This window comes from Rhagoletis pomonella, unplaced genomic scaffold (assembly GCF_013731165.1).
Source record: "Rhagoletis pomonella isolate Grant_MI unplaced genomic scaffold, Rhpom_1.0 Rhpom_scaffold_00009, whole genome shotgun sequence".
Classification (NCBI taxonomy): domain Eukaryota; kingdom Metazoa; phylum Arthropoda; class Insecta; order Diptera; family Tephritidae; genus Rhagoletis; species Rhagoletis pomonella.
This window is the reverse complement of record NW_023458563.1, coordinates 4,386,246-4,394,089: the sequence shown is the minus strand read 5'-3', so window position 1 is coordinate 4,394,089 and position 7,844 is coordinate 4,386,246.

The window sequence follows — 7,844 nt, the reverse complement described above, 5'->3', positions numbered from 1 at the left end:
TTGGCCAGTATATATTTGTCCATGCAGTGGATATGCATTTGTGGTATCGCAAATCCACCAAACCTTGATACCATATTTAGCAGGTTTTGACGATATGTACTGCGTAAACCGTGTGCGTCCACGGTAAGGAAATAATTGTTCATCAATCGTCAAGCATGAGCTGGGCTTGTAATGTGCAGCAAGATTATTGTTCATCATCGTCCACAACTCACTGATCGGTGCTGCTTTATCAGTTAGTAAGCGTGTTGCACGAGTGTTTTTATCGTCAAATCTTAGGAACCGCAATATCGAACAGAAACGGTTGACTCCCATTGTGGCGCGATATAAAGGATAGTTTTTGACGCTCCATAAATCTCGAACATGTTCTCCATTGCTATGGTTCGCACCAGTCATAATAAGTATGCCAAAAAATGCATACAGCTCTGTTATTGACACAGGCGTCCTTGACTTAGGAATTGTGTTTGGATGCGCATTGTTGTAAGCATTATAAGTTTCTTTTGCTAACTTATTTGTGTGGCGCATAATTATATCAGCCATTTCAACGTTCATGAAACATTTGAATGTTTGCTCTATTGACAACATTTCAGTGCATCTAGCTGGTCCAGAACGTTCTCTTATAATATTTTGTCCGAGTACCTGACGACTTACATTTGGTTCTTTCATCCACTCAGTACCATCACGTGCAACAAATTTTTCGGCACTAGCAGGTAATTCATTATTTTCTTCTACTTCTTCTTCTTCATCGTCTTCTTCATCATCCTCATAGTCCGCATAATCAGGTAATACTTCTGCGGCACTTTGCGAAACTTCAGCATCGTCATCAGCAATTTCAATGTCATTGATTTGAATTTCTTCTTCATCTTCTGAGTCAAAGTCATAGGGAGCGTCATCGTCACAAATTTCATCAAATAAAGATTGTATATATGATTCTCGCTGTTCCTCAGTTAGCCTGCATAATAAAAAAAATTAGTATATGTTTACATTGTTGCTTATTTTACATTTTTTACCTTCTATATGCTGCACTTGATAAATATTCGTTTCTTCTTGAAGTCATTTCGTATCCAGTTATTTATTGTTTCAGTTATATTTATTTTCACTTATATTTTCACTTCTTACACTTTTGAGCACTAAAACAATAATGAAAATATCAACAGGCAGCATTTATAACAACACCTCGTGTGAAAACAACCCTTGCAGCTGCATATAAAATACAAAAACCAGTTATACCAGTGTATTTGCTACCTACGTACCCATACCTTGCGCGACCTTTTTGCACATATCTTTTGAGCCAGGTAGAATATTTCAATGAAATAAAAACCAAAATGTGTATTCGTTGATACTCTACAAGTATATTATTATAAATTATATTATTTTGTTTTGCATTTATCAGGACAACAACAAAAACAAAAATCCACTGTTGCATGTCCTGACTTTATTTGCCCATATCGCTGGAACCAGTAGGAATATTCGAATGAAACAAAAGACAAAATACTTGTTATATATTAAAATATACATTTCAAAAAAAAAATCATAGAAATCGGTTGAATAAGCATTAAAAAAACCGCAAAATAAGGTCCCGGGTACAAACGTATCCCGGGTGTATGTTTACGTGGTATTTTCTGGGTGTGTGTTCTAGGGTTAATAATAATAATCGTATAGCAAGTAGGTTCAAGGGAAATACCATTCCACAGTTTTGAAAAAATCGGTTTTTCGCGCTTTTGCAAAACTTATTTACCATCGTATACGCGGTACTGAGTTTGGCGTATGCGAGGTACTTCGCGCTGAGCGACGATATAGTTTAATACAGTCCAACTTTTAATTGTTTAATCTTAATTATAAAATATTTACAATGTGGTGGTTCACGCTGATTAGGTATTTCATTGATTCTTACAAAGAAGTTGGAAACTGTGTACATATGTACTTATTTAAAAACGTCATTTAGAGTCTGGTAATGTTTACGAAGATATTAACATACATATGCACCTAATACGGGAAGCCTTATTTTCTAAAATATGTATTTATATATATATATACTTATATATGAATGTATTTAATTTATTTTCAGCATTAAAAGGATTTACTTTTCAAAAATGCAAATAAAAATTGATTTTCTTTGGTTTGTAAACGTACTATATAAAAGAATTTGTGATGACCTGAGTTGTTAATCTAATAAAAAAATTGGTTATTATTCCTTACATTTGGTAACTTTTTCGTCAAATCTTGGTTAGAAAGTTCTTTGAGCGGCGGCAACACTGGCTGTATGAGTAAGTATTTCACTAAATTCATTAATGTGCTCATCCATATCTCCCTCGCAGTTTAGCGTTGGATTTAGTTTAATGGACTGCTAATATACTTCTTATTTTATTTTAGCCAGTATGTTTTATTTGTAGTGAGGCTTGTAATCGGCTCATTGACTTGGGCTCTCTCTGCTGGTATGCGATTTCTGTCTATATTTTTTGCTACTACGAAATATCGTAGGTCCGGCTCCGCTGGCTTGGTCATGTCGTTCGAATGGACACCGACGCTCCAGCTCTGAAAGTATTCAACTCGGAACCCGCTGGTGGTAGCAGAGGAAAAGGGAGGCCCCCACTGCGATGGAAAGATCAGGTGGAGAAGGACTTGGCTTCACTTGGCGTTTCCAATTGGCGTCATTTGGCACAGAGGAGAAACGACTGGCGTGCTTTGCTGAACTCGGCCAAAATTGCTTAGGCGGTTACAGCGCCAAAAAAGAAGAAGAAGAAGGTATCTTTTTAAGATCAGTGGACAAATAGGTGGGCTTACTAGGAGATGTCACATCTAGTTTATTTATAACCGTTTCATACAACTGGCGTCCTATTGGATTTTTGAGGCGGGATCCCCAATACGTGTGTTTTGAAAACAAATCTCCTCCAGGCAAGAATCTATTACCCAGGCTATCAAAAATTCTTTAAAGTCAATTCCAAAAATTAAAAATCGGGGTAGGCAATGAATAGCCGACAGATTCAAGTCTCGTCTGAAGAATGAATGTCAGAATGACGTCGGAATACTAGAACCAGACTTCTTTTGTTTAATAAGCTTCCAACAGGTTTTTGCTTTACTTTTAATGCTAAACTCGTAATTAACTTACACATATGAGCCGTTTATTTTGAAAGTGCCATAAGTCACTTCGTACCTCTTGTGCCTAAATGGCCGGATACTTGTAACCCAATGCATATGTAAATCGCTCTATCGTCATAATCAGGACCGAAGAAAATATGCACGAAAAAATTCATTTTAAGCACTTAGATAAGCACTAAAACATTGATAAATATGCTTGCAAATAAGCAAAAGAAAAAAATTAAGTACAGTTTAATATTTTGTTTTTATTCAGTTAATTTCAACGATTGAATCATTTCAATGGACATGCAAGTATTGCTTGATATTCTCAAATAATAGAGATCTGCGTTGGTCGTTTAAATTTTTTTAACTATTCGTTATTCTCCATTTGAGATTAATTATGTAAATCTCTTCAATAACACCAATGCCTTCCCGTAGAAACGAACCATTGGTTTTAAATTTTTGTATCCAAGCAGAAATGCAATTGAAGTTACGGATTAAAAACTAGAATATATCGATTCTTTCGTGTGTTCTGAAATTTGTTTGTTTTTGCGACACAGTGTTATTCATAGTTTTGAAATATTTTTGATGAAAGCAAAAAATAAAAATAGTTGACATCACTTTCTTTTTAAACACTTAGGATATCACTGACTGTAAAGGACCCTGAATGACGGCAAAGCTCAAAGCTCTACATATTTGTTGATGTGATTTTTGAAATGAACGATACAAAATTAGCCGGTATACAAATTTTAAAATTTTTAGAATCAGTGGTTGAAATTTTATACTGAAAGGGTTAAGAAAGCTTTAGTTTAAAAGTGTAATACTATGTAAATGCCTTTCACCATAAACGGCGCCAATTTTTTGGGTTATCATGCCTCTAGAAGTACACGATTAATTATTGTCTTTCTCGTAGTTCTTTAAATAAATCTTCAACTAAACTCTGAAGTATATTTACGAATATCACGTTTCATTATATGCTTAAATTTAATTTCTTAATTTTAGTAAGTACTTCTTTACTGCATTTACCTGAAATTCGGGGGTTAATACTAGTTTTAATAAATTGTCATTTTAATTTCTCATAAAATTTACCTTTAAGTTTTTGCACCTTAAGCATACATCGAAAATTTGTTTTAGAGAATCAATGCGAAATAATTGCGAAAACGATTAACCGAGTAGCTGAGCAACCAAGACGTCTGCTTTTTAAATAATTTTTGTAAAACAAATCAGCATCGTTTCCCGCATGCCAGAAAATTGAATGTGTAAAAATTCAAATTTTGGGAAATCAAGTATGAACTTTTTTACGAGACTTAACTCTGCATTCATGTAATTGACATTGTTAAATATGTGCCTTCGATGTATGCATGGTATTCTGGCTTTGGGTATAACATAACATAGAACATAGAACATCCAAGGGTTAATCGAGTCAACCCAATAACTCAAAATTGGTAAATTTGCACATTCATGTTCTGGCATACGGGTGCCGATGTGTATTTCCTTCACATTTATTAATTTTTTATACGCCTGTCCTACATATCTTCGTAGTAAGAAAATAGTAGTCGTATTTCGACACCTGAGTGGAAGATCGACCTATCTCGGCAGCCAGTTCGAAAACGCCCTATATCATAAAACTTTTCAAGAACGCCCTACTTCAGAATTTGATTGAAGAACGCCCTATTTCAGAATTTTATTGAAAAACTTCCTATCCCAGGTTTAGTTTAAGAAGGCCCTATTTCTGAATTCGGTGAAAATGTATTGAAAATGTGCGATAAGGCCTTTTTTGAATCGGCAGCTTAGTTAGGGCTTTTTTGAACCGAATTCTGAGATAGGGCGTTCTTGAAAAATTATCTGAAATAGGGCGATTTCGAACTGGCTGCCGAGATAGGCCGATCTTCCACTCAGGTGTCGATTTCCTGTTAATATTAATCTATTTGCATGAAAACAAGTCAAAGAAGTAAGCAAGTCTAAGTTCGGGCGGAGCCGAACCTTAAATACCCGGCGCAAGTATTAAATATATGTTTTCTACCTTTCCGAAAACTACCGCTACATGGTAAGCCGGGGTGGTTTTACCCCTATTTTAAACATCTTCCAAAGAACGTTCAGTTAGACATAATGAGATAAACTATATAGTCATATGTGGGCGATATCACGCCCATTTTCCAAAATTCCAAACAATTTGACTTCTTTTCAGTGGTTTGTTTTTTAGTATCAATTTTGAGTAAATTAGCGTCCTTAAATTTCGAAATATCGATGTTTAGAGCATTTCTGAAAATTACCGTTATATGGAAAGCGGCCGTATTTTAGTCCGATTTCAATAATTTTCAACGCTTTGCTTTTATGTGGTAAGCGCAATAACCACACCGATTTTGGTACAAATTGGTAGAACGATTACCGAGATACATATCGAGCCCTAACCGCCAAAAATAACGTAAGCGACATTTTTTTCAAAATTTTATTTTTGATGCAGAAATATTCTTAGAGCATCTGGATACATTTCTGCATCAAAAAGAAAATTTTGAAAAAAATGTCGCTTACGTTATTTTGGCGGTTAGGGGTCGGTATATGTGATCATAAGTGGCGGTGCTACGCCCATTTTCCAAAATTTTTTCATAAAAGTATTTCTTGGTAAAGAATTGTTTCAAACATCAATTTCGAATAAATTAGCTTTGATATTTACTGATTTATCGAATATTTCGTATTTCTCTAAATTACCGTTATATGGAATGTGGGCGTGGTTATTGTCCGATTTTAAAAATTTTCGCCCATTTGGTATGCCGTACCAAGGCCAAACACTGTGTGTGTTGGAAGAAATTGGTGCAGCGGCTACCAAGATATACACATGTAACCATAATAGGCGTGGCTACTCCCATTTTCAAAAACTTATAATATTCCTATTTTTCCTCTAAAATTTATTGTAAATATCAATTTGGAGTGAATAATATTCAGTAACTGAAATATCGCAGTTTTCGTATTTCTGAAAATTACCGTTATATGGGAGGTAGGCGTGGTTATTGTCCGATTTTGCCCATTTTCAATACCTTCCGTCCTACGCCTAAAATAAATGCACGTACCAAGTTTCGTTAATATATCTCACTCATATTTACGCGAGTTATCGTGTGCACAGGCGGACGGACGGACAGATTTCTCTTTTTATTCTGATCACTTATGTATACATTTGTCTATATCTATCTCAATTCGTTTTTCCTGTTACAAACACCGTTATGTGAACAAAGTTATAATACCCTTGTGCACAAGTGCGCTCGGGTATTAAAATGTAAGTTTAGTACTCCACTTTACTTACTAAATTTATATTTGGCTATTAGTTAAGATTGTCTTTTCAAATGGAACTATTTAGTTTACACATATGGATCACCTACATTAATATTTTGATATAAAATTTTCGAGGATTTTTTTTATATGTAAGGCCTCCCCTAAATTCGGTCCTGGCGACGCCCAAGGCTATATTGCACTCTAAAAAGTCCGAAATTTAAATAAACTATAATAATCGAGCATGTAATTTCGCGAATAGTAAGGTCACGGTGGACCTGAACCAACTTTAAATCGAAGGTCATAGCACATCATATTTTTTTGCTAATTTGGGTTAATTGTGTTATAAATAATGTGTAAATTTTATAGCCCATAACTTATCGACCCGTTTTTGAAAAAACTCATTTTGAATGAAAATTATTCCTTTTCTTTTAAAATTTTCACGCACCCGCTCTAAATAGATGACAAATTGATACATTACAGTTTATCAAAAGACCATGCATGCAGGTAGGCAAGGGTCTAGGATTCTATAGCGAGCAAGCTGTAGAATCCCTACATTCCGACTTTAAAGCAACTGGGACAAATATAAAGTATTCGTCAAGCATCCGGAATATCCATCTAAATTACAGTACAAGAATACAATGCTCAACATGCTCAACAAGCTACTGTTTAAAAAATGTAAAGGGTTGTATGTAAAACACCATGCTGCTCTCCTATTAGTTGTCCAAAAATACATATATCGAGCCCTCACCGCCAAAATAACGTAAGCGACATTTTGTTCAAAATTTTCTTTTCGATGCAGAAATATTCCTAGAGCATCTAGATACATTTCTGCATCAAAAAGAAAATTTTGGAAAAAATGTCACTTACGTTATTTTGGCGGTTAGGGCTCGATATAATCTATACCCTCTAGGGAAAACACGAACTAGTGAACCAGATTTCTAGTTCAGTACTAGTTCTTTTTTGCCAAAAACGAACCAGTCCGATAGTAACTAGTTCCGCACCAGTCCAAAAGCAGTGAAATGTGGTACTTTCACTAAACTATTCTATTTTAAATTTTAAAAGAAGGGAAGGTAATCATTATGAGTGAAATAATTTAAATCAGCATTTAATCATTATTTTATGAATTATTATTGAGTTTTATTTTTTCGCTCAAACGGAAATAATTATTATTTGATTTTTATTTTTGGGATTACAAATAATGATTATTTTATGATTTTTATTTTTTCGCGCAGAGATTATCATTAATTTTCAGTTTTATTTTTCCACTTAAAAGTAATGATAATTTACAAAATTGAAAAGGCTATAAAGACGCAACCTACTGAAATGTTTACCTGAAAAGTTTGGATCTTATTCCTTTTATAAGGGTGCGGCTACCTGTCAAAATGATACGTCGGTTATCACGCTGGTATAGTTTTTGAGTTGCTTAATAATCATTATACTTAGTGATTCCATAAACAAAGGCCAAGATCCTGAAGGACAATTGAGAAAGGCAATGCAGTTGC